Raw genomic sequence first — 24,270 nt, 5'->3', positions numbered from 1 at the left:
ATCACACACAACGAATGAGAGCAAGGGAAGAAGAAAGAATCAGAGAAAAATGACAAAAACCATCAGAAAACTTAACAAAATAACAGTAAGTACATGCCTATCAATATTACTTTAATGTATGTGTGCTAAATTCTCCAAAGATATGTGGTCACTGAAGTGATGGGAAAAAAAAAGTAATATAGTACTACTTATATCAGACAAAATAGACTTTGAAACAAAGATTGTATTATAAAGAAGCAAAGAAGGACATAATGATCAAAGGCTCAATCCAGCAAAAAGATACAATTGTAAATATGTATGCACCCAACAGCATAGCACCTAGTTTTTATTTTTTATTTTTTCTTAAGGTATTATTGATATACACTCTTAAGAAGGTTTCACATGAAAAAACAACGTGGTTACTACATTTACCCGTATTAACAAGTCCCCACCCATACCCCAATGCAGTCACTGTCCATCAGTGTAGTAAGAAGCCACAGATCCACTATGTGCTGTCTCTGCGCTAAACTGTTATCCCTGTGATCCCCCACACCACGTGTACTAAATATAATACCCCCCCTCAATCCCCTTCTCCCTCCTTCCCAACTTCCCTCCCACATTCCGCCCCTTTGGTAACTACTAGTCTCTTCTTGGAGTCTGTGAGTTTGCTGCTGTTTTGTTCTTTCAGTTTTGTTTGCCTCGATGTTATACTCCACAAATGAGAGAAATCATTTGGCACTTGTCTTTCTCTGCCTGGCTTATTTCACTGAGCATATTATCCTCCAGCTCCATCCATGTTGTTGCAAATGGTACGATTTGTTTATTTCTTTTATTTTTATTTTTTTATTTTGGCATCATTAATCTACAATTACATGAGGAACATTATGTTTACTAGGCTCCCCCCTTCACCAAGACCCCCCCGACAAACCCCATTACAGTCACTGTCCATCAGTGTAGTAAGATGCTGTACAGTCACTACTTGTCTTCTCTGTGTTGCACATCCCTCCCTGAGGCCCCCCCCACATTATACATGCTAATCGTAATATCCCCTTTCTTCCTCCCTCCCTTATCCCTCCCTTCCCACCCATCCTCCCCAGTCCCTTTCCCTTTGGTAACTATTAGTCCATTCTTGGGTTCTGTGATTCTGCTGCTGTTTTGTTCCTTCAGTTTTTTCTTTGTACTTATACTCCACATATGAGTGAAATCATTTGGTACTTGTCTTTCTCCGCCTGGCTTATTTCACTGAGCATAATACCCTCTAGCTCCATCCATGTTGTTGCAAATGGTAAGATTTGTTTTCTTCTTATGGCTGAATAACATTCCATTGTGTATATGTACACATCTTCTTTATCCATTCATCTGCTGATGGACACTTAGGTTGTTGCTTCCATATCTTGGCTATTGTAAAAAGTGCTGCGATAAACATAGGGATGCATATGTCTTTTTAAGTCTGAGAAGTTGTATTCTTTGGGTAAATTCCACGGAGTGGGATTCCCAGGTCAAATGGTATTTCTTTTTTTAGTTTTTTGAGGAACCTCCTCATTGCTTTCCACAATAGTTGCACTAGCTCACATTCCCACCAGCAGTGCAGGAGGGTTCCTCTTTCTCTGCATCCTCACCAGCATTTGTTTTTCTTAGTCTTTTCAGTGCTGGCCATCTGTACTGGTGTGAGGTGATACCTCATTGTGGTTTTACTTTGCATTTCCCTGATGATTAGTGATGTGGAGCATCTTTTAATGTGTCTGTTGGCCATCTGAATTTCTTCTTTGGAAAATTGTCTCTTCATTTCCTCTGCCTATTTTTTAATTGGGTTATTTGCTTTTTGGGTGTTGAGGTGTGTAAGGTCTTTATATATTCTGGATGTTAACCCCTTGTCGGATATGTCATTTACAAATATATTCTGCCATACTGTAGGATGCCTTTTTGTTCTGTTGATGGTGTCCTTTGCCATACAGAAGCTTTTTAGTTTGATGTAGTCCCATGAGTTCATTTTTGCTTTTGTTTCCCTTGCTGGAGGAGATGCAGTAAAGAAAAAGTTGCTCATGCTTATATTCAGGAGATTTTTGTCTATGTTGTCTTCTAAGAGTTTTATGGTTTCACGACTTACATTCAGGTCTTTGATCCATTTTGAGTATAGTTTTGTGTATGGAGTTAAACAATAATCCAGTTTCATTCTCTTGCATGTAGCTGTCCAGTTTTGCCTACACCAGCTGTTGAAGAGGCTGTCATTTCCCCATGGTATGTCCATGGCTCCTTTACCATATATTAATTGACCATATATGGTTGGGTTTATATCAGGGCTCTCTAGTCTGTTCCATTTGTCTAGGGGTCTGTTCTTGTGCCAGTACCAAATTGTCTTGATTACTGTGACTTTGTAGTAGAGGTTGAAGTTGGGGAGCATAATCCCCCCAGCTTTATTCTTCCTTCTCAGGATTGCTTTGGCTTTTGTGGTTCCATATGAATTTTAGAAGGATTTTCTCTAGTTCATTGAAGAATGCTGTTGGTATTTTGATAGGAATTGCATTGAATCTGTAGATTGATTTAGGCAGGGTGGCCATTTTGAAATATTAATTCTTCCTATCCATGAGCATGGGATGTGTTTCCATTTATTGGTATCTTGTGTAATTTCTCTCATGAGTGTCTTGTAGTTTCCAGAGTATAGGTCTGTCACTTCCTTGGTTACATTTATTCCTAGGTATTTTATTCTTTTTGGTGCAACTGTGAATGGAATTGTTTTCCTGATTTCTCTCTCTGCTAGTTCATTGTTAGTGCATAGGAATTCCACAGATTTCTGTGTGTTAATTTTGTATCCTGCAACTTTGCTGAATTCAGATAGTAGATCTAGTAGTTTTGGAGTGGATTTTTTAGGGTTTTTTGTACAATATCATGTCATCTGCAAACAGGGACAGTTTAACTTCTTCCTTGCCAATCTGGATGCCTTTTATTTCTTTATGTTGTCTGATTGCTGTGGCTAGGACCTCAAGAACTATGTTGAATAAAAGTGGGGAGAGTGAGCATCCTTGTCTTGTTTGTGATCTGAAAGGAAAAGCTTTCAGCTTCTTGCTGTCAAGTATGATGTTGGCTCTGGGTTTGTCATACATGGCCTTTATTATGTTGAGGAACTTGCCCTCTATACCCATTTTGTTGAGAGTTTTTATCATGAATGGATGTTGAATTTTGTCAAATGCTTTTTCAGCATCTATGGAGATGATCATGTGGTTTTTGTCCTTTTTATTGATGTGGTGCATGATGTTGATGGACTTTCAGATGTTGTACCATCCTTGCATCCCTGGAATAAATCCTACTTGATCATGATGGATGACCTTTTAGATGTAATTTTGAATTTGGCTTGCTAATATTTTGTTGAATATTTTTGCATGTATGTTCATCGGGGATATTGGTCTGTAATTTTCTTTTTCTGTGGTGTCTTTGCCTGGTTTTGGTATTAGAGTGATGCTGGCCTCATAGAATGAGTTTGGAAGTATTCCCTCTTCTTCTACTCTTTGGAAAACTTTAAGGAGGATGCATATTAGGTCTTCACCAAATGTTTGATAAAATTCAGCAGTGAAGCTATCTGGTCTAGGTGTTTTGTTCTTAGGTAGGTTTTTGATTACCAGTTCAATTTCGTTGGTGGTAATTGGTCTGTTCAGATTTTCTGTTTCTTTCTGGGTCAGCCTTGGAAGGTTGTATTTTTCTAGAGAGTTGTCCATTTCTTCTAGTTTATCCAGTTTATTAGCATATAATTTTTCTTAGTATTCATTAATAATTCTTTGTATTTCTGTGGTATCCATAGCGATTTTTCCTTTCTCATTTCTGATTCTGTTTATGTGAATAGACTCTCTTTTTTTCTTTGTAAGTCTGGCTAGGGGTTTATCTCTTTTGTTTATTTTCTTGAAGAACCAGCTGTTGCTTTCATAAATTCTTTCTATTGTTTTATTCTTCTCAATTTTATTTATTTCTGCTCTAGTCTTTATTATGTCCCTCCTTTTACTGACTTTGAGCCTCATTTGTTCTTCTTTTTCTAGTATCGTTAATTGTGAGTTTAGACTGCTCATATGGGATTGTTCTTGTTTCCCTAGGTTGGCATTTATTGCAATATACTTTCCCTTAGAATGGCCTTTGGTGTGTCCCACAGATTTTGCGGTGTTGAATTATTGTTGTCATTTGCCTCCATATATTACTTGATCACTGTTTTTATTTGGTCATTGATCCATTGGTTATTTAGGAGCATGTTGTGAAGCCTCCATGTGTTTGTGGGACTTTTCATTTTCTGTGCATAATTTATTTCTAGATTCATACCTTTGTGGTCTGAGAAACCAGGTTGGTACAATTCCAATCTTTTGCATATACTGAGGCTGTTTTTGTGGCATAGTATACGATCTATTCTTGAAATGGTTCCATGTGCACTTGAGAAGAATGTGTACTCTGCTGCTTTTGGGTGGAGAGTTCTGTAGACTTCTGTTAGGTCCATCTGTTCTAATGTGTTGTTCTGTGCCTCTGTCTCCTTACTTATTTTCTGTCTGGTTGATCTGTCCTTCAGTGTGAATGGAGTGTTGAAGTCTCCTAGAATGAATGCATTGTATTCTATTTCCCCTTTTAATTCAGTTAGTATTTGTTTCACACATGTAGGTGCTCCGGTGTTGGGTGCATAGATATTTATAATGGTTATATCTTCTTTTTGGATTGACCCTTTTTCATTATGTAATGGCCTGCTTTGTCTCTTGTGACTTTCTTTGTTTTGAAGTCTATTTTGTCTGATACAAGTACTGAAACTCCTGCATTTTTCTCCCTATTAGTTGCATGAAATATCTTTTCCATCCCTTCACTTTTAGTCTGTGTATGTCTTTGGGTTTAAAGTGAGTCTCTTGTAGGCAGCATGTAGATGGGTATTGTTTTTTATCCATTCAGTGACTGTATGTGTTTTGATTGGTGCATTCCATCCATTTACATTTAGGGTGATTATCGGTAGGTATGTACTTATTGCCATTGCAGGCTTTAGATTCGTGGTTACCAAAGGTTCAAGGTTAACTTCCTTACTATCTAAGAGTGTAACTTAACTCACATAATACGCTATTACAAAGACAATCTTAAGTTTCTTTTTTTTTTTATCCACCTTTTTCCTCCTCCTCCAGTCTTTCTATATTAGGTATCATATTCTGTACTCTTTGTCTATCCCTTGATTGACTTTGGGGATAGTTAATTTAATTTTGCATTTGCTTAGTAATTAGCTGTTCAACTTTCTTTACTGTGGTTTTATTACTTCTGGTGTCAGCCATTAAACCTTTGAAACACTTCTGTCTATAGCAGTCTCTCCAAAGTACACTGTAGAGATGGTTTGTGGGAGGTAATTTCTCTCAGCTTTTGCTTACCTGGAAATTGTTTAATCACTACTTCAAATTTAAATGATAATCTTGCTGGATACAGTAATCTTAGTTTGAGACCCTTCTGCTTCATTGCATTAAATACATCATGCTACTCCCTTCTGTCCCGTAAGGTTTCTGCTGTGAAGTCTGATGATAGCCTGATGATCTTTCCTTTGCATGTGATCTTTTTTCTCTCTCTTGCTGCTTTAAAAGTGTCCTTATTGTTGATCTTTGCCATTTAATTACTATATGTCTTGGTGTTGTTTTCCTTGGGTCCCTTGTGTTGGGATATCTGTGCATCTTCATGGCCTGAGAGACTATTTCCTTCCCCAGATTGGGGAAGTTTTCAGCAATTACCTCCTCAAAAAAACTTCCCATCCGTTTCTCTCTCTTCTTCTTCTGATACCCCTATAATGTGAATATTGTTCCATGTGAATTGGTCATACCCTTCTCTCAATATTCTTTCATTCTTAGAGATCCTTTTTTCTCTCTGTGCCTGAGCTTCTTTGTATTCCTCTTCTCTAGTTTCTGTTTCATTTATCATCTCTTCCCCAATATCTGATCTGCTTTTGATACCCTCCATTGTGTTCTTCAATGATTGAATCTCTGACTGGAATTTATTACTGAGTTTTTGAGTATCGTTCTGTACCTCCATGAGCACGTTAATGATTTTTATTTTGAACTCCCTTTCAGAAAGATTCATGAGGTCGATGTCATTTAAATCTTTCTCAGGAATTGTATTAATAATTTTACTCTGAACCAGGTTCCTTTGGCATTTCATATTTGTATGTGGTGCCCTCTAGTGCCCAGAAGCAGTACTGTCTGGAGCTCCTCAGCCCCTGAAGCAATGTCGTGGGTCGTAGGGGATTGGTGTTGGTGCCTGGGGGGAGGAAAGAGCTGTTTCCTGCTTCCCGGCTGCTATGCCTGTCTGCACTCCCTGAACCAGTGGGCTGAGCACACAGGTATAAGCCTCTATGCTTTGCATTTGTAGTTGTTGTAGACAGATCTTCTCTCTAGCTGGCCTGTCGCCAGGGTAGCGTTTGCTGGTTTGAAAGCGAGGTAGGGCTGACCGGGAGAAGTGTGCAGTAGGCTGCGTATCTTGGAGGAGGTCGTTGGAGCTGTGTAGCCAGCCAGGGAGCTGGAGCACCTGAAGATCATGAAAGCTCCCAACCTGCTGGGCAGAGTGCACCAGGACAATTTTGTCTACCTGACCTTTCAATAAGCTCTGTGCAGTCCTTGCCCTTTTAGCAGCCCTCTTGCTAAGGCCTTCCTTGTTAGGAAGTCTCTCAGAATGCCTGCCTTTCTTTTGTCCCAGAGCAGCCGCATATGGATCCCTGCTTTCCACAAGTGGCTGGAATCTCAGTCTCTCCAGGAATTCTTCCTGTCTTAGCTTTCTAACCCCCAATCACAAGAGTACCATGGAAGCACCATGAAATGTAGGTTTGCTCCCAGAAAAGATCTCTGGAGTTAGGTATTCAGCAGTCCCAGGCCTCCACTCCCTCCCCGCTCTGTTTCTCTTCCTCCCGCCAGTGAGTTAGGTGGGGGAAAGGCTTGGGTCCCACCAGGCCATAGCTTTGGTCATTACCCTGTTCCATGAGGTCTGCCCTTTCCTCCAGGTGTATGCTGTCTGTCACAGCCCTCTTTCCTGCTCCTCTTTCAGGATTAGTTGTATTTATTATATTTTCATATTATATGCAGTTTAGGAGGAAGCCTCTGTCTCACCTCTCATGCTGCCATCTTTAATCCTCTCTGTCTTTTGGATTTTTTATGTACAATATTATGTCATCTGCAAGCAGGGACAGTTTAACTTCTTCCTTGCCAGTCTGGATGCCTTTTATTTCTTTGTGTTGTCTGATTGCCATGGCTAGGACCTCCAGTACTATGTTGAATAGAAGCATAACACCTAGGTTTTTTTTTTTTTTCTGTTGGAATGTTTTTCTCTTTGGCTTTTCATTTATTTATTTATTTATCTATTTATTATTTATTTAATTTTGGTATCATTAATCTACAATTACATGAGGAACATTATGTTTACTCGAGTGCCCCCTTCACCAAGTCCCCCCCACATACTCCATTAATCACTGTCCATCAGCATAGTAAGATGCTGTAAAATCACTACTTGTCTTCTCTGGCATAGCACGTAGTTTTATTAAGCAAATATTAACAGGCAAAAAGAGAGAAACTGACAGTAATACAATAACATTAGGGGATTTTAACACCCCATTTATGTCAATGGGAAGATCATCCAGATAGAAAATCAGTCAGGAAACTGGCTTTGTATGACACTTTAGATCAAATGGATTCAAGAGATATATATACAGAACATTACATCCCAAAACAGCAAAATACACATTCTTTTCAAGTGCACACAGAATATTCTCCAGGATAGATCACATGTTGGGCCAGAAAATAAGCTTCAAAAAATTTTAGAAAAGTGAACATCATACCAACCATCTTTCTGACCATCTTTCTGGTATGAAACTGGAAATTAATTTCAAGAAAAAGGAAAAAAAACCCAAAAACAAAAACATGTGAAGACTAAACAATATGCTACTAAACAACAAATGATTATATGAATAAATCAAAGAGGAAATTAAAAAATACCTTGAGATAAATGAAAATGGATTGAAAAAATGGAACTAAAATGTTCCAAAATGTATGGGACACAGCAAAAGCATTTCTAAGAGGGAAGTTTATTGCAATATAACCCTTCCTCAAAAAACAAGAAAGATCTCAAATGATCTAATGTGACAACAAAAGGAACTAGAAGAAGAAGACAAGCAAAGCCCAAAGTTAGTAGAAAGAAAGAAAGAATGAAGATCAGGGCGGAAATAAATGAAATACAAACTGAAAAAACATGCACAAGATCAATGAAACAAAGCTGGTTCTTTGGAAAAACAAACAAAATTGATAAACTTTAGTTAGGCAGATGAAGAAAAAAAGAGGGCTCAAATAAAGTCAGAATTGAAAGAGGAAAAATGAAAGAAGAGGAAGAAATCATAACATACCACAGAAATTCAAATGATTATCAGAAATTACTTGGAAAAATTATATGCCAACCAATTTGACAATCTAGAAAAAAGTTAGTTCCTCAAAATAAGCAATCCTCTAAAAGTGAATCGGGAAGAAGTAGACAATCTGAAAGACCAATTACCAGTAATGAAATTAAACTGGTATTCAAAAAACTCCCAAGAACAAAGATCCATGACCAAATGGCTACAGAGTAGAATTCTGCCAAAAATTTAAAGGAGAGTTAATACCTATCTTTGTTAAATTATCCCAAAAATTTGAAGAGGAAGGAAAGCTTTCAAATTCATTCTATGAAGTCATCATCACCCTGATACCAAAACCAGACTACAAAAAAAAAAAAGAAAAAGAAAATTACTGACCAATATCCTGAATGAATGTAGTTGCAAAAACTTACAACAATATATTAGCATACCAAATTACAAAATACACTAAAAAGATCATTCACAATGACCCACTGGGATTTATTCCAAGGATACAAGGATGGTTCAATATCCTCAAATCAATCAGTGTGATATATTACATTAACAAAAGGAAGCATAAGAACTGTAAGACCATCTCAATAGATGCAGAAAGCTTTTGACAAAATTCAAAATCCATTCATGATAAAAATTCAACAAACTGACTAAAGGAAATATACCTCACCATAATAAAGGCCATATATACCAAAGCCACAGCTAACATCATGTTCAATGTGGAAAGCTGAAAGTGTTTCTTCTACTATCAGGAACAGGGTGAGGATACACATTCTCACTAATTATATTCAACATAGTACTGGAAGTCCTAGCCACAGCAATCAGAGATGCAAAAGAAATAAAAGGTACCCACATTAATAAGGAAAAGTAAAATTGTCACTATTTGCAGATGACATGATACTATATATGCAGAACCTTAAAGACTCCATCAAAAATCTGATAGAATTAATCAATGAATTCAGTTAAGTCACAGGATACAAGATCAATATACAGAAATCTGTTGCATTTCTATATACAAATAATGAAATGAAATGAAGTAATGAAAGAAATTAAGAGAACAATACCATTTACTATTGCATCAAAATGAGTAAGTGCTTGGGAATAAATCTAACCAAGAAGATGAAAGGTGTACTCTCAAAACTTAAGATATCAATGAAATAAATTGAGAATGATGCAAATAAATGGAAAACTATGCTATCTTGTGAAGAGAGAATTAATATTGTAAAAATGGCCATACTGTCCAAAGCACTTTTCAGATTCAATAAAATCCCTATCAAAATATCGATGGCATTTTTCACAGAACCAGAGAAAATAATCCTAAAACTTGAATGGGACTACAATAGACCCTGAAAAGCCAAAGCAACCTAGGGAAAGAACAAAACTGGAGGTATCGTGTTTCCTGATCTTAGACTATGCTATGAAGTTATAGTAATCAAAATAGTATTGTATTGGCACAGAAGCAGACACATAGATCAGTGGAACAGAATGGATAGCCCAGAAATAAACCCATAGTTATATTCTCAGTTAATATATGACAAAGGAGGTAAGAATACACAATGAGGAAAAGACAGTCTCTTCAATAAATAGTGTTGGGAAAACTGGGGAGCTACATGCAAAAGAATGAAACTACATCATTGTTTTTATACCATACACAAAAATAAACTTGAAATGACTTAAAGATCTAATTATAAGACCTGGAGCCATAGAACTTCTAGAAGAAAACATAGGCAATAAATTCTTGAACATTAGCATTTGTAATGTCTCCCCAGTCAAGGGAAACAAATAAAAATAAATAAGTGGAACTACATCAAACAAAAAGGCTTCTGCACAGCAAAGGAAACCAACAACAAAATGAAAAGTCAACCTACTGAATGGGAGAAGATACTTGCAAATGATATATCTAATAAGGGGCTAATATTCAAAATATATAAAGAACTCATATAGCTCAATGCACACACATACAGTAAAACCAAAACCCCAAATAATCTGAATAAAAGAATGGACAGAGTAGATGTTTTCCTAAAGAAAACATACAGATAGCCAAAAAGACACATGAAAAGATGCCCAACATCACCTATCATCAGGGAAATGCAAATCAAAACCACAATGAGATGTCACCTCACACCAGTCAAAATGGCTAAGATCAATAAGACAAGAAATAACAAGTAGTGGTGGGGATGTGGAGCAAAGGGAACCCTCACACGCTGTTGGTGGGAATGTAAATAGGTGCAGTCACTATGGAAAGCAGTATGGAGGTTTCTCGAAAAATTGAAAATAGACATACCATATGACCTAATAATCCACTTCTGGGAATATCCAAAGAAAACAAAAATCACTAATTTGAAAAGATATATATCCCTCCTATGTTCATTGCAGCATTGTTTTTACCAGCCAAGATAAGGAAGCAACCAAAGTGGCCATCAATAGATAAGTGGATAAAGAAGAGGTGATAAATATATACAATGGAATATTTCTCAGCCATAAAAAAGAATAAAATCTTGTCATTTGTAAGAACACAAATGGAAATAAGTTAGATGGAGAAGACAAATACTGCATTATTTCACTTACATGTGAAATCTAAAAAACAAAACAAACAAAACAGAAATGGACTCATAAAAATTACAGACCAGTATCCCTGATGAACATAGATGCAAAAATACTCAACAAAATATTAGCAAACTGAATTAAAAAATACATCAAGAAGATCATATACCATGATCAAGTGGGATTCATCTCAGGGATGCAAGGATGGTACACCATTCGAAAGTCCATCAACATCATCCAACATATCAACAAAAAGAAGGACAAAAACCACATGATCATCTCCATAGATGCTGAAAAAGCATTCGACAAAATTCAACATCCATTCATGATAAAAACTCTCAACAAAATGGTATAGAGGGCAAGTACCTCAACATAATAAAGGCCATATATAACAAACCCACAGCCAACATTATATTTAACAGGGAGAAGCTGAAAACTTTTCCTCTAAGATCGGGAACAAGACAAGAATGCCCGCTCTCCCCACTTTTATTCAACATACTACTGGAGGTCCTAGCCATGGTAATGGTAATCAGACAACACAAAGAAATAAAAGGCATCCAGATTGGTAAGGAAGAAGTTTAACTGACCCTGTTTGCAGATGACATGATATTGTAAATAAAAAAACCCTAAAGAATCCACTCCAAAACTACTAGATCTAATATCTGAATTCAGCAAAGTTGTGGGATACAAAATGAATACACAGAAATCTGTTGCATTTCTTATACACTAACAATGAACTAACAGAAAGAGAAATCAGGAAAACAATTCCATTCACAATAGCATCAAAAAGAATAAAATACCTAGGAATAAACCTAACCAAGGAAGTGAAAGACCTATACCCTGAAAACTACAAGACCCTGTTAAGAGAAATTAAACAGGACACTAACAAATGGAAACTCATCCCATGGTCTTGGCTAGGAAGAATTAGTATTGTCAAAATGGCCATCCTGCCTAAAGCAATCTACAGATTCAATGCAATCCCTATCAAAATACCAACAGCATTCTTCAACGAACTAGAACAAATAGTTCTAAAATTCATATGGAACCACAAAAGACCCCAAATAGCCAAAGAAATCCTGAGAAGGAAGAATAAAGCAGGGGGGATCTCGCTTCCCAACTTCAAGCTCTAACACAAAGCCACAGTAATCAAGACAATTTGGCACTGGCACAAGAACAGACCCACAGACCAGTGGAACAGATTAGAGACTCCAGACATTAACCCAAACATATATGGTCAATTAATATATGAAAAAGGACATTCATATGGACATACTATGGGGAAATGACAGCCTCTTAAACAACTGGTGTTGGCAAAACTGGACAGCTACATGTAAGAGAATGAAACTGGATCACTGTCTAACCCCATACATAAAAGTAAATTCAGAATGGATCAAAGACCTGAATGTAAGTCATGAAACCATAAAACTCTTAGAAAAAAACATAGGCAAAAATCTCTTGGACATAAACATGAGCAACTTCATGAACATATCTCGCCGGGCAAGGGAAACAAAAGCAAAAATGAGTAAGTGGGACTATATCAAGCTGAAAAATCTTCTGTATAGCAAAGGACACCATCAATAGAACAAAAAGGCATCCTACAGTATGGGAGAATATATTCATAAATGACAGATCCGATAAAGGGTTGACATCCAGAATATATAAAGAGCTCACACACCTCAACAAACAAAAATCAAATAAACCAATTAAAAAATGGGCAAGGATCTAACAGACACTTCTCCAAAGAAGAAATTCAAATGGCTAACAGACACATGAAAAGATGCTCCAGATCATTAATCATCAGAGAAATGCAAATTAAAACCATAATGAGATATCACCTCACACCAGTAAGGATTGCCACCATCCAAAAGACAAACAACAAGAAATGTTGGCAAGGTTGTGAAGAAAGGGGAACCCTTCAACACTGCTGGTGGGAACGTCACTTAGTTCAACCATTATGGAAAGCAGCATGGAGGTTCCTCAAAAAACTCAAAATAGAAATACCATTTGACCTTGGAATTCCACTCCTAGGAATTTACCCTAAGAATACAGCAGCCCAGTTTGAAAAAGACAATATGCACCCCTATGTTTATCACAGCATTGTTTACAATAGCCAAGAAATGGAAGCAACCTAAGTGTCCATCAGTAGCTGAATGGATAAAGAAGATGTGGTACATATACACAATGGAATATTATTCAGCTATAAGAAGAAAACAAATCCTACAATTTGCAACAACATGGATGGAGCTAGAGAGTATTATGCTCAGTGAAATAAGCCAGGCAGAGAAAGACAAGTATCAAATGATTTCACTCATATGTGGAGTATAAGAACAAAGAAAAAAACTGAAGGAACAAAACAGCAGCAGACTCACAGAACCCAAGAATGGACTAACAGTTACCAAAGGGAAAGGGACTGGGGAGGATGGGTGGGAAGGGAAGAATAAGGGGAAAAAAGGGGGCATTATGATTAGCAGAGATAATGTAGGGGGAGGGGCATGGGGAAGGCTGTACAACACAGAGAAGAGAAGTAGTAATTCTATAGCATCTTACTATGCTGATGGACAGTGACTGGAATGGGGTCTGTGGGGGGGACTTGATGATGGGTGAAGTCTAGTAAACATAATGTTGCTCATGTAGTTGTAGATTAATGATATAAAAAAAAAGAAATAGACTCATAAACACAGAGAACAGACTAGTGATGCCATAGGGGAGAGTGGTGGAAGATTGTGTGAAATAGATGGTGAGGATAAAGAGGTACAGAATTCCAATTATAAAATAAATTGGTCATGTGTATGGGAGTACAGCATAGGGAATATATTCAACAATATTACAATATCTTTGTATGTTGACAGGTGGTAGCTACACTTATTGTGAGCATTTAGTAATGTATATTATTATTGAATCATTATGTTGTACACTGAGACCAATATTGTATATCAACTGTATTTCAATTAAAAATAATAAAAAGTTTAACAACATATTTTACAATTTTTCTGTCAGTTTGTTTTCTTTATGTAATTTCTTTTAATGGTCCCATAGTATTCCACGAACTCCTCCAGACTCTAATATTTTATTGTTGAAAATTTAAGTTGTTTTACTACCCTTTTTGGAAGTATAATTTCTACTCTTTGCTTCCACTTCTCAGTACTCACATTTCACTTCCTAACTTATCTGATTTCCATTACTATCTTTTAATTGAAACTATTTTCTTAAAAGTCGTTAGTGGCCTTATTTAGAAAAAGTATTCTGTAAAAAATTCCTCTGTAACATTTAATTTTTCCAGTCTTCTCATATTTTAATGATTTCTTTCCCTTTAATCTGAACTCTAGACAGGAGTTTCTGTTTGCTCCTAGATATCTATATATTTGACAGTGTTCACATGCATACAACCTGATTTTCTTTCACAACTCCAGACTCCTTAGACTCCCCTATTTTGACACTAGCGTCTGTACTCTTTTGTTTATGGTACTGAAATCTCCCTTGTTCTTGCTTTCTTTGTTGTTTACAACCTCTGTGTATTCTATCTGTCATGTGCCTTTTAGCTCCTTCTTTCTATTTTATTTCACTGTGGATATGATTTTTATTACTTTTTGCCTGCACTATCACAGTAACCTTCCTACTGATTTTCCTATTGGCAGAGCTCCCTTTGCCAATCCATGTTTCAAAATGTTGCTAGATTCGCGGTCTTAATAGTTTTTTTTAAATCACATCATTCTCTTAGTCTAAAACCATCAAGAATGCTCTAATTCCTACTGAATTAATTATACGAAACTTTCACTCTGGCATTCAACATCACTTGCCTACAACCCAAACTATATTTCAAAGCTTACGTTCCAGGTTTCCCAATTTGTATTCTTGTCTCAACACAAGGTGGACCTTTCTCCAATGCATCATATGCTTTCCTGCCTCCACACTTTATTCAAATTCTTTGCCTTGCCTCCGCTGCCAACTAAACTCTAATATAGTCTTAAAGTCCATCTCCAGGTACCTATCTTACCTTTCTTAGCCCTTCTTTTTCAGATATGATCTTTTCCTTCCTTGACTCCCCCACAGTACTCATTATGTTGGTACCTGTTTTACTGCTCACACAGATGGGTACATGAAGCAAAACTTATTCTGTCCCATGTTCTTTTATTTGAGTCCGTTTTTTGATACATCTCCCTCATCTGGACTCTCTTTAAATGTTAAAGACAGTTTGTTACTTAAATTTTAAATCTTGCAGAGTGTACCTCAGAGTCCTGAAAAATACTAAGTGCTTAATAAATGCTGATCATATTGCATGCTTACCTTGAAAACTCAACAGCCATTAATATATTTTTCTGAACACTTGGTATCAGCCTTTCTTCTTTTCTTTCTGTTACACTTTCATAAACTTATTTGACTATAGGGATTGTGTTTGTTTTTGTCAACATCAAAGTACCTGCTAAGTAGTGTTTTGAGTGGAAGCTGGAGAAGAAATTTCAGAATGGTAAATCTTTAGGCTTTTGAAGTGAGGGCTTCTAATGTTAAAAAAAAAATCATAGACTCTTCCCATGAGAATGGCTTTACTTTTTCTGACTGTTGATTTTCAGGCTTGTAGTTCTCAAAGTTCTCAATGTTGTATATGTTTAAAAGTTATTTCTCTTCCATTTTATTAGTGTATATATAGTAATTTAAAAATTATAATTAATCTCAACATAACTACCCAAATAGCATATTTGGTACCCATAATAGTCCAAAATGAATTCATTAGATTTCTTCACATACTAGATTTTTCTTCTTATTTCTAAACCATGTTTCCTTTATTTCCTACATCTAATTACATACTTCCTTGATTCTAGAGTACTTTTTATATGAGTTAAAAATCTTTGATATCAGTTGCTTCCTACCATCAATGGCATATCATAATTTAATAGTATTTTTTTCTTAAAGGTAGATAAAATTATAGTGTATCTTAAAATTGATGGTGTCTTAGCTTGGATAAAGTATGGTAGTTGTAAAAAACCTGTAGATTGTAATTTCTTAACATTTCACCCATTTGTCTTTATATTTACAATGATCACCATCATAGTTCATTTCTTCACTGTTTTTTTTCTTGAGATAAAATTCACCATTTTAACCATTTTAAAGTGTGCAATTTAGTGATTATTAAACATATTTCTAATATTAGGCAACCATCATCAATACTAATGCAGAATTTGTCCACTACCCCAAAAAGAAACCCGATACTTCCTAGTTTACCCCTTTGCCTATCCTCTGGCAGCCACTAAACTACCTTTTGTCTCTGTGAATTTCCCTATCCTGGACATTTCATTTCCCTATCATTCCATAAATGGAACCATACAATATATAGCCTTTCGTGTCTAGCTTCTTTTACGTATTAAACATTTTTAAGGTTTATACATGTCTATGTATCAGTACTTTATTCCTTTTTATGGCCAAATAATAGTCTATTGTATGGACATAGCAAAGTTGCTTATCCTTTTTCAGTTGAGGATATTGTGTTGTTTGTACTTTTTGGCTATTTTGAATAATGCTGCTATAAACATTCATGTACAAGTTTTTTTTTTGTGGAACCTATATTTTCAATTCTCTTGAGTATATACCTAGGAATATGGCTATGTTATAGCAATTCTATGTTTAACTTTTGAGAAACTGCCGAACTGTTTTCCACAGTGGCTGCACCATTTTATGTTTCTACTAGCAATGAATAAGTTTTCTAATTTCTACAATCTTCATCAGCATTTGTTGTTTTCCTCTTTTTCTTTCATTGTAGCCATCTTAGAGGGTGTGAGTTATATCTCTCACTGTTTCTTAAGTGGCATTTCACTCATAACTTCCTCATTTACATTTTGGTCATTCCCCATTTCAGTTAATCCAAACCCCATTGTTAGAATAGATTTGCAAAGGGAAGTTCAAGTTATATAATTTCTATTCAAAAATCTTCAGTGGTTCCATAACAAATCTGTCAAATTAGGTAAGACTTCATTATCCTGGAAAGCAAGGATTTTAAGTCTATCACTCTGTAATTTATCATGTGAGTATTTCACCTTCACTACTGGTACTTTATGTTTCAACAAGTCTGAAAAATTCACTGTTACTTGAACATCTTCTGTACTGCCCTCTTTTCTGCCTTTGTTAATTTTGTTTCCTATACCTCCTGGTTCTGCAGGTAGGATTCCTAATTTAAGACTTTTCTCTGAAATCCTCTTCCAAATGAAACCTTTCCTGATTCTTCCATCCTTACCTTTTCTCTCTGGTGAGCATCTCGAGAGATTGGTATAGTTCATGCATCATTCATTTTACTCTGCCTTGTAATCTGAAAGGTTATGTTCTTTTCTTGACCTTCCTCCTTAAGTGTGAAGACTTACTCATTTTGTGTCTCTGCACTGCCTTGCAAATGCAAAACATTTAGCAATTACCTAGCTTGAATTTGAGATCATTCAGTCGTTTCAAAGATATTAGATGAATCTTGAGGTGTAGTATGCTGTATTGTATGGTTTACTTGGGTTATATATTAGGGAAAAGAAAGACCCTATCTTCAACCTGATTGAAGAAACAGGACTGGAAATATGAAATCTGCAGACATATGTATCCATGAATCTAGTAACTTTAAGCCTGCCTTACAGGGGAAAAGTCATGCTGGTGGATTGGAAAAGAGGTGAGTGAAATAAAAGTAAATTTCTGTAAGTTGACCTTGAACTTTAAAGAATAATATTATTTGGGAGAGCTGGAGCATAATAGAGGGAATACATGGTTTCTCCAAGAAATCTAGTAACTCAAATTAAGTTACAAGTTTGGCAAATACCTTAATTGATTTGATCATTTCACTTGTGTTTTTTCAATGTCATCTGTTAAAAGTGGCCTAGAAATTCAGTGACCCATGATGTTAAATAATCTTTGTTTTCCTGGAAGAATTTCACAGAGCAAATAGGCCTGAGGTGATGATTTCCAAAGCATTTCAATTTTGTGCCAGCGAGGAGATAACTAAATTCAGATACTGAAGCAATAATAACCAAGTCATAGAGCATTTTCTGGTGACAAAAACAGTTTTATCATGAAGGGTGACCTTGTCTGAGGGTAGTAATTCTTGCTAACAGGGTGTGCTGTTTGGCTTGTGGGTCCCTCTGATTCTGTTCGTAGGAGAAGATTGGGAGGAATGTGCAGGGGCTATATCAATGCCTTTGGTTTACCTCCTGTGTGTTAATTAGATTTTCTCTGTTCCAAGATTTTAGATCAAATTGTTACATTTTTAATGTTTGTATTTATGCATTACAAAGAGGACTAGGTGAGAAGATATTAACGGATCAGTGTGACTGTATATTGCTGCTAAAAGAGAAAAAGGATGTATCCACTTAGGTGGATGTCATTTTACGCAACTAAAGGGCTGCTTGAAGTGTACTTTGTATTGCAAAGGCGACGAAACTACTTGCATTGTTTGGTTGCAGTGTCTCACTTGAGCTGGCTTTAGACAGAGATTTATGTATGTTTGTATAGGGTGTATTATGGAATCTAAAAGCAAATGGATAAATTGGCCTCAGGAAGGAACTGGAACTAGCCACTAGACCTTTACCAGAACTTCTCCATTTCTCTTCTCTGATGCTTTCTGGATATCATCTTTATTCCTCTTGCTATAGACTGGCTTTCATTTGATCTCTCTTCACATGGTTGAAATTATGACTGCTATTTCCACAGGTCACATATTTCTAGGCCAGACTCTTTGGAAGAGGCTGAATCATCGTAATTATATTGGTTTAGATTTTAAATTCCTGGGGAGTTTTGTGAACACACCTGGTCCCGTCAATAAAGATGACTCTTCAGATCCTATAAACTTAGGGAAGAGGCAGATCCTACTGAAGAGACGAGCGAGCTAGATAACCTCATATGTATTCATTCTATTGAAGTGTCTTATGGCAAATCACTCAATAAATTTTCATTCCTGCATTTGTATGTGGATAGGATTTGCCTTTCTGTTACAAACTCAACCATTGACTTTCTCATGTAGGGACAAAGTACTTGACTGGGAGTCAGGAGACCAAGTGCTTACACATTTATTATGTGATGTTAAGCCATTTGTTATGTGATATTATGCAAGAATGATTATCTCTGCTTTGATTTAAAGTGAAAGACTTGAATTACAGTCTTTTTATATCCCTTCTAGCTCTAAAGGTGTATAATGTAAGAAACTATGTTGGAAGAAGAAATGTTTCATTTGGTAGAACTAACAAAATGAAACCCTAAATTCTAGGGCTGGTACAAGAATCCTTACTTTTTGACTTCTTGTTTTTTCAACCATTTGAAACTAGAAGAAACATTTGCGTATTATAATATAGTTAATGTATACAACTGTGGAATATTTTTCTACTCTTGACATATTTTTAAATGTTAGGCATTTATTTCATTCTTTTTATGGTTTCATTTTGAGATCCTGAAATATATACTGTTAGTGTCCCTAAGTAGAAATAGTTCTTTTTATCTTCCTTGCTTTTTTATGTTATTTACTATTATGAAGTTAGTTTTATTTGTACCTTGGGTATAGCTTATAAATTGATTTATTGAGCTTGCTTGGGACTCAGGAACAAGTCCTAAGAAATCAATTTAGAAATCCCAGTAGAGAAGTGACACCAAATAAGACCACCTATGAAAGGTCTAGATTAATTAGTAAAGGTCACTGTAAAACAGAAAATTTGGTACCTTTCAAATCACCTAACTGCTTTTTATAGATAATTACAGAGCTCTTGATGGTTCCATAAAACACTGTGATTACATGTAATAACTGCTTTAACTAAATTCTCTCAATCTTAAGGATGGAACTCTTTCTGAAATTTTGCTTGAGATCACAACACTACTAGCAATGCCATTGATTTTTTAAAAAATACTTTTTATTTTGAAAAAATATTTTAGTTACAGAGAAGTTGCAGAAATATTAAGGCCATGAAAGTCAAGGAAAGATCTATTCTAGACTGAAAAAGACTAGAGATATGATAACTAAATGTAATTTGTGATTCTGAATTGGATCCCTTTGCTCTAAGAACATTAATGGGACAGTTAAGCAAACTTGACTGAGGATCAGATGGCAGTAAAGTATTAATAATTTCCTGATTTTGATACTTTTATTGTCAGAATGTACAAATATGCATTAAGTATTTGAGAGTGATGGAACATTATATTGTCAATAGTCTCTAATATTCAGAAAATAAACTTTTTGTTCTGTATTACTTGGAAGTTGGGATTGTTTCAAAATATAAAGTTTTTTTTTAAGTATGAAGAAAAAAATCTATAGTCCATGATTCTGGTTTTGACTATTTTCCAATAATTTCCTTTATAGTATGTTTTCCCCTTTGAGTACAAGGTCAAGTCCAGGATCATGTATTGTATTCAATTGTCCTATCTTGTTTGTCCCCTTTAATTGTAACAGTTTCTTTCTTAGGCTTTCTTTAATGACATTGACATTTTTGAAGAATCACATGCCATTAGTTCTTGTCTAAATTTCTCCTTAAATTCTGAATTTAAGTCTAACCAACTTTATGATCTTTCATGTTTTTTAAGAATGAAGAATATTTTGATGATTCAATGAGAAAATGCATACCATTTTCTTGGGATGCCTTCACTTTCTAATAACTCTCAGTTGTAGTTGATTCCTGTTAAAGAAAAAATTATTGATGACACTTGTTAAAGATGGTAAAGAAAACTTTAATCAAGAGGTTTATTAAAACATTCTTTATTTTCAAACTTGAATTTTATTGAACTTTATTCTTGCTAGATTCAACAGGATCTTTGCTGGAGGCAGGCCAGGGTGATAGGATATCAAGGGGATAAGAAATTGCATCAGATATCAAAGGTAGGTTTTTTTTTCTCAACTGACTCAGCCTGAACTAGCAAACCAAGGACAGAGCCCAAGGTCAGGGCCTAGTCGGAAAGAGGGCTCAGAGGAGCCTGACTCAAGCTTGTTCAAGGAGAGTCTTTATCACTACTTGGCAAGTCATTATAACTTTTTGCTTCAGATGCAGCTTCCTTAGATGCATTTACAAATATCCATTTAGGCAAGTACATAATAATATAATAGGAAGAAAAAGTACTATTTTAGAATCTGGCTATAGTTTGCGACAGTTGACCAAGGAAAGAGGAAGGGTTCACATTGGTGTAGGAACAGTGCCTTAATGGTCAGTAGTGTGAAGATTCTAATCAGAGCTTAGATGGAAGAAGTATAGACAAATAAGAATTATATTAGTGTAAGTTACAAAATAGGAGGAACTTTTTGTCTTCTGCTTGTGGGTGGGTGCAATAGAACTATCAGGATTTGGGGGAGGATACAGGAAGTCAAGAATAAGCTTGGATGAGTTATAAGTGAGAAGAGAAACAGCTCATGAGAAATTCCATGTATGGAGATGGCCAGAGGACAGCAGAAATTCCATGTATGGAGATGTTCATGTTACACTCTGTCTTTCCTAAATCATCAGCAAAGTCTGCTATCCACCAGGGTGTTGTGTTAGTGGTGCTTTGAGAAATATAGGAAGAGGGAAAGTACAGCATACGGTGAGTGGCACAGATGACAGTAGTTCCAGGATGATGGCTGACCAGTAGAATGATTAAAAAAGTCCAGCAGGAGGAGGAATTCAGAACACGTGAATGTTGTCTAAGAGATACTCAGAAAACATGCATTGGTTATGTACTCTAGTAGTTGTCATGGGGACCCAAGCTATTTTTTTGGACAGGGGATAGTGAATGAAAGATGGGGACTCACATGCATGGCAAATATTTGGAATACACTGGTAAAATCGGGGTTTTTTTTTCCCTACCAAAGAAGACTTCTGTTTTTATTTTAAATTAAATCTTGTCATGATTTTAAGCAATATAAATGGAGGCAGTGTTCCATGAGTTCTGTTATTTGCTGGAGTTCTTTTTTGCTTTATTAGTAAATTTCATTGCTTTTCAGAGTATTTTCAGAGGGATTAAGCAACATGAGGAAATGGAAACTATTTTTAAAGTGCCAAAGGGAAAGCTCTTTATAGAAGCTCTCCAGGTCCTGTCCTCAATTCCTGACATCTCAGATTGGCATCTTTCTCCCCTTGTGCCCTCCTCAAATATTTACTGTGGCAATATACACACTTTCAGAACACTCCACCCCACAGGATCTCACTCCTGGGTCTATGTCACCACTGAGTCTAACATCACGTGATTTCAAATTCTGGAGAAATCTTCCAAATTTCAGTTGACACAGTACCAGAGTTTCAGGACCAACAGGGTCTCATATCAAATTATAATGCGTTTGTGGGGTAGTAGCTTTGGGGTAGCAGATCTAGGGTGGGTTTAGGTCATCCATGTTGGTTCTCTTCAGTGGTATTTCTGCTAGATTGCATGAATTCACATCTTTTCCTGTTTTTGTTTTAAATTCTGGACTGATTTTATCATATGTATAGAACAGATGCACACCTATATCCCAAGGATAAACATTAATTCTTGGAGAATTGTGGTTTAAAGATATATGAAGAGAAAAAGGGAGGACACATCAATTGTCTCATAATTAGCATGAGGCCACCACTTGACCCCTACAGGTCATTCTGTTTAGGCTGTGGGAAGTTCTCTGTTGGGCCAGCCAGAGCAGTCATAATGGAACCACTTGACTTCATTGGCAATTCTTGGATTTCCAGAGAAGAAACTTTGTAATGCCCATGCTAATAAGGTAAGGATTCAATAAAATTCCTAGCCAAAGGACCTTTGTCTGTCAATCTCCATCTTGGATAAGAGAAAGAAGAGGTTTATTCTCTTTGATAGATGGATTTTTATAATAGGAGTTAATCCTGTTATATCATATTTACTATTTAAATGTTTAAATAAGGTAAAACTGTTGTTTGGTTTTATTTAGTGGGAAGAAACTACCCTTATTGAGTGCCTAGTGAGTATCAGGCACTTTCTTACCGATTTAATCCTCACTACAGCTCAGTGATGTAGATATCATGTTCACTATTAACAAATAAGGTACATAGCTACCTTGTTTGATGTGGAACAGTTGTTTGTTAGGAGAGCAGGGATTTGATGTGAAGTCTGATTACAAAGTTCATGTTTTTTCCAGTTAGGCTATTGCTCTGGAAAGTTTTAGGTTGTTTGATAAAATTTGGACTCTGCAATTTCCCTTCTCTTGCCATTACCTGTAAATAGAAATTTGACTTCTAAGATACTGCTCACTTTAGTTTTATTATTGTTAAGTTGATAAATGTTAGAGTTACTGCCCTAAGTCTTGTTAGAGAAAAAGATTATTTTTCCATTTTTAGATGAGTATCTGTAACATAACAATTTATGACACAATTATTTTAGCATTGGGATAACAGGCAAATGTAACTAGTGTTTTTCGGATTTTAGCTTAAATATCACTTTCTCAAGGTAGCTCTCCCCAGATCTCTCAGACTGGGTCAGGTCCCTTGAGTTACACTCTTAAAGTCCCCTGTACTTTTCCTTCCTAGCACTTTTAACTTTCATTTTCAAATTTGATGTTCCTCGGTTGTATCTGTTTTTCACCTAGTAACTTCTTTAGGGTGAATATAGTGTGCAGGCTTCAAATGGTCTTAGAGTAATTCTTTACACTAGCTTAGTTATGGCGGGAGAACCTTCAAAGAATGAACTTGAGCTGCTCTGAAGCAGAGTCAGTATAATGTTTGTTTTCTCAGGAGGAAACAAAGGTAAGAGGCCTGAAGGGGCCACAGAAAGAGTTGTTAAACATTACTTATGTTGGCTGAATATTAGTAAAATACAAAATGAGAAGTATAGCTCAAACATCTTCACATCCTGCTAATGTTACAAGCAAAACATAATGTGCCAGATCAAACAGTAAAACCTAAAAATCAGAGAACATACCCAAAACAATAGATGCCATATTTTCTAAAAGTCTCAGCAAAAATACAAACCTTACATCTAGATCTATTATATATACACAATGCTGTAATAATATTTACAACTCAGCTCAGTGTTTAAAACCTGCCTCCTAATCTAAAATAGGTTCACTTAAATCTTTCTGCCTCAGCAGGCAATTATCTTCTTTTTCTCACAATTTTGTAATTACCTATTTTTGTGTTTAGATGTTTAATGTCTGTCTACCTTATGAAACTATTAGCTCTGTCAAGGTAAGGACCATGCCTGTTTTGTTCAAATCATACACATGATGGCTACCAACCATGCCTAGTAGATAGTTGTTATACAGATGATTTGTTTATTGAATTTTGAATGGCTGTGTTGAGCAACAGCAGTATGCTGAGCCATCTTTAAATAAGAAAGGTCGAATTGGGCCCTGTATGTTTCTTGTTAAACATATTTTTCTGTTAAAAATCCCCTAATCTTAGATCTATATAGTCATTATGTATTTTGCAGATCCACAACCAATATTTATTTATTTTTATGATTTTATTTTATTT

The 24,270-nt window shown here is 35.9% G+C and overlaps 1 protein-coding gene across 8 annotated transcripts in view; it reads left to right on the top strand.

The window, feature by feature from the left end:
- C5H4orf17 (chromosome 5 C4orf17 homolog) overlaps positions 1–24,270 on the top strand; it is a 268,239-nt gene that overhangs the window by 38,543 nt on the left and 205,426 nt on the right. The window lies entirely within an intron of this gene.

Source organism: Manis javanica, chromosome 5 (assembly GCF_040802235.1).
Source record: "Manis javanica isolate MJ-LG chromosome 5, MJ_LKY, whole genome shotgun sequence".
Lineage (NCBI taxonomy): Eukaryota > Metazoa > Chordata > Mammalia > Pholidota > Manidae > Manis > Manis javanica.
Note: the sequence above shows the minus strand (reverse complement) of the source record. Positions and strands in the feature narration are given on the sequence as shown.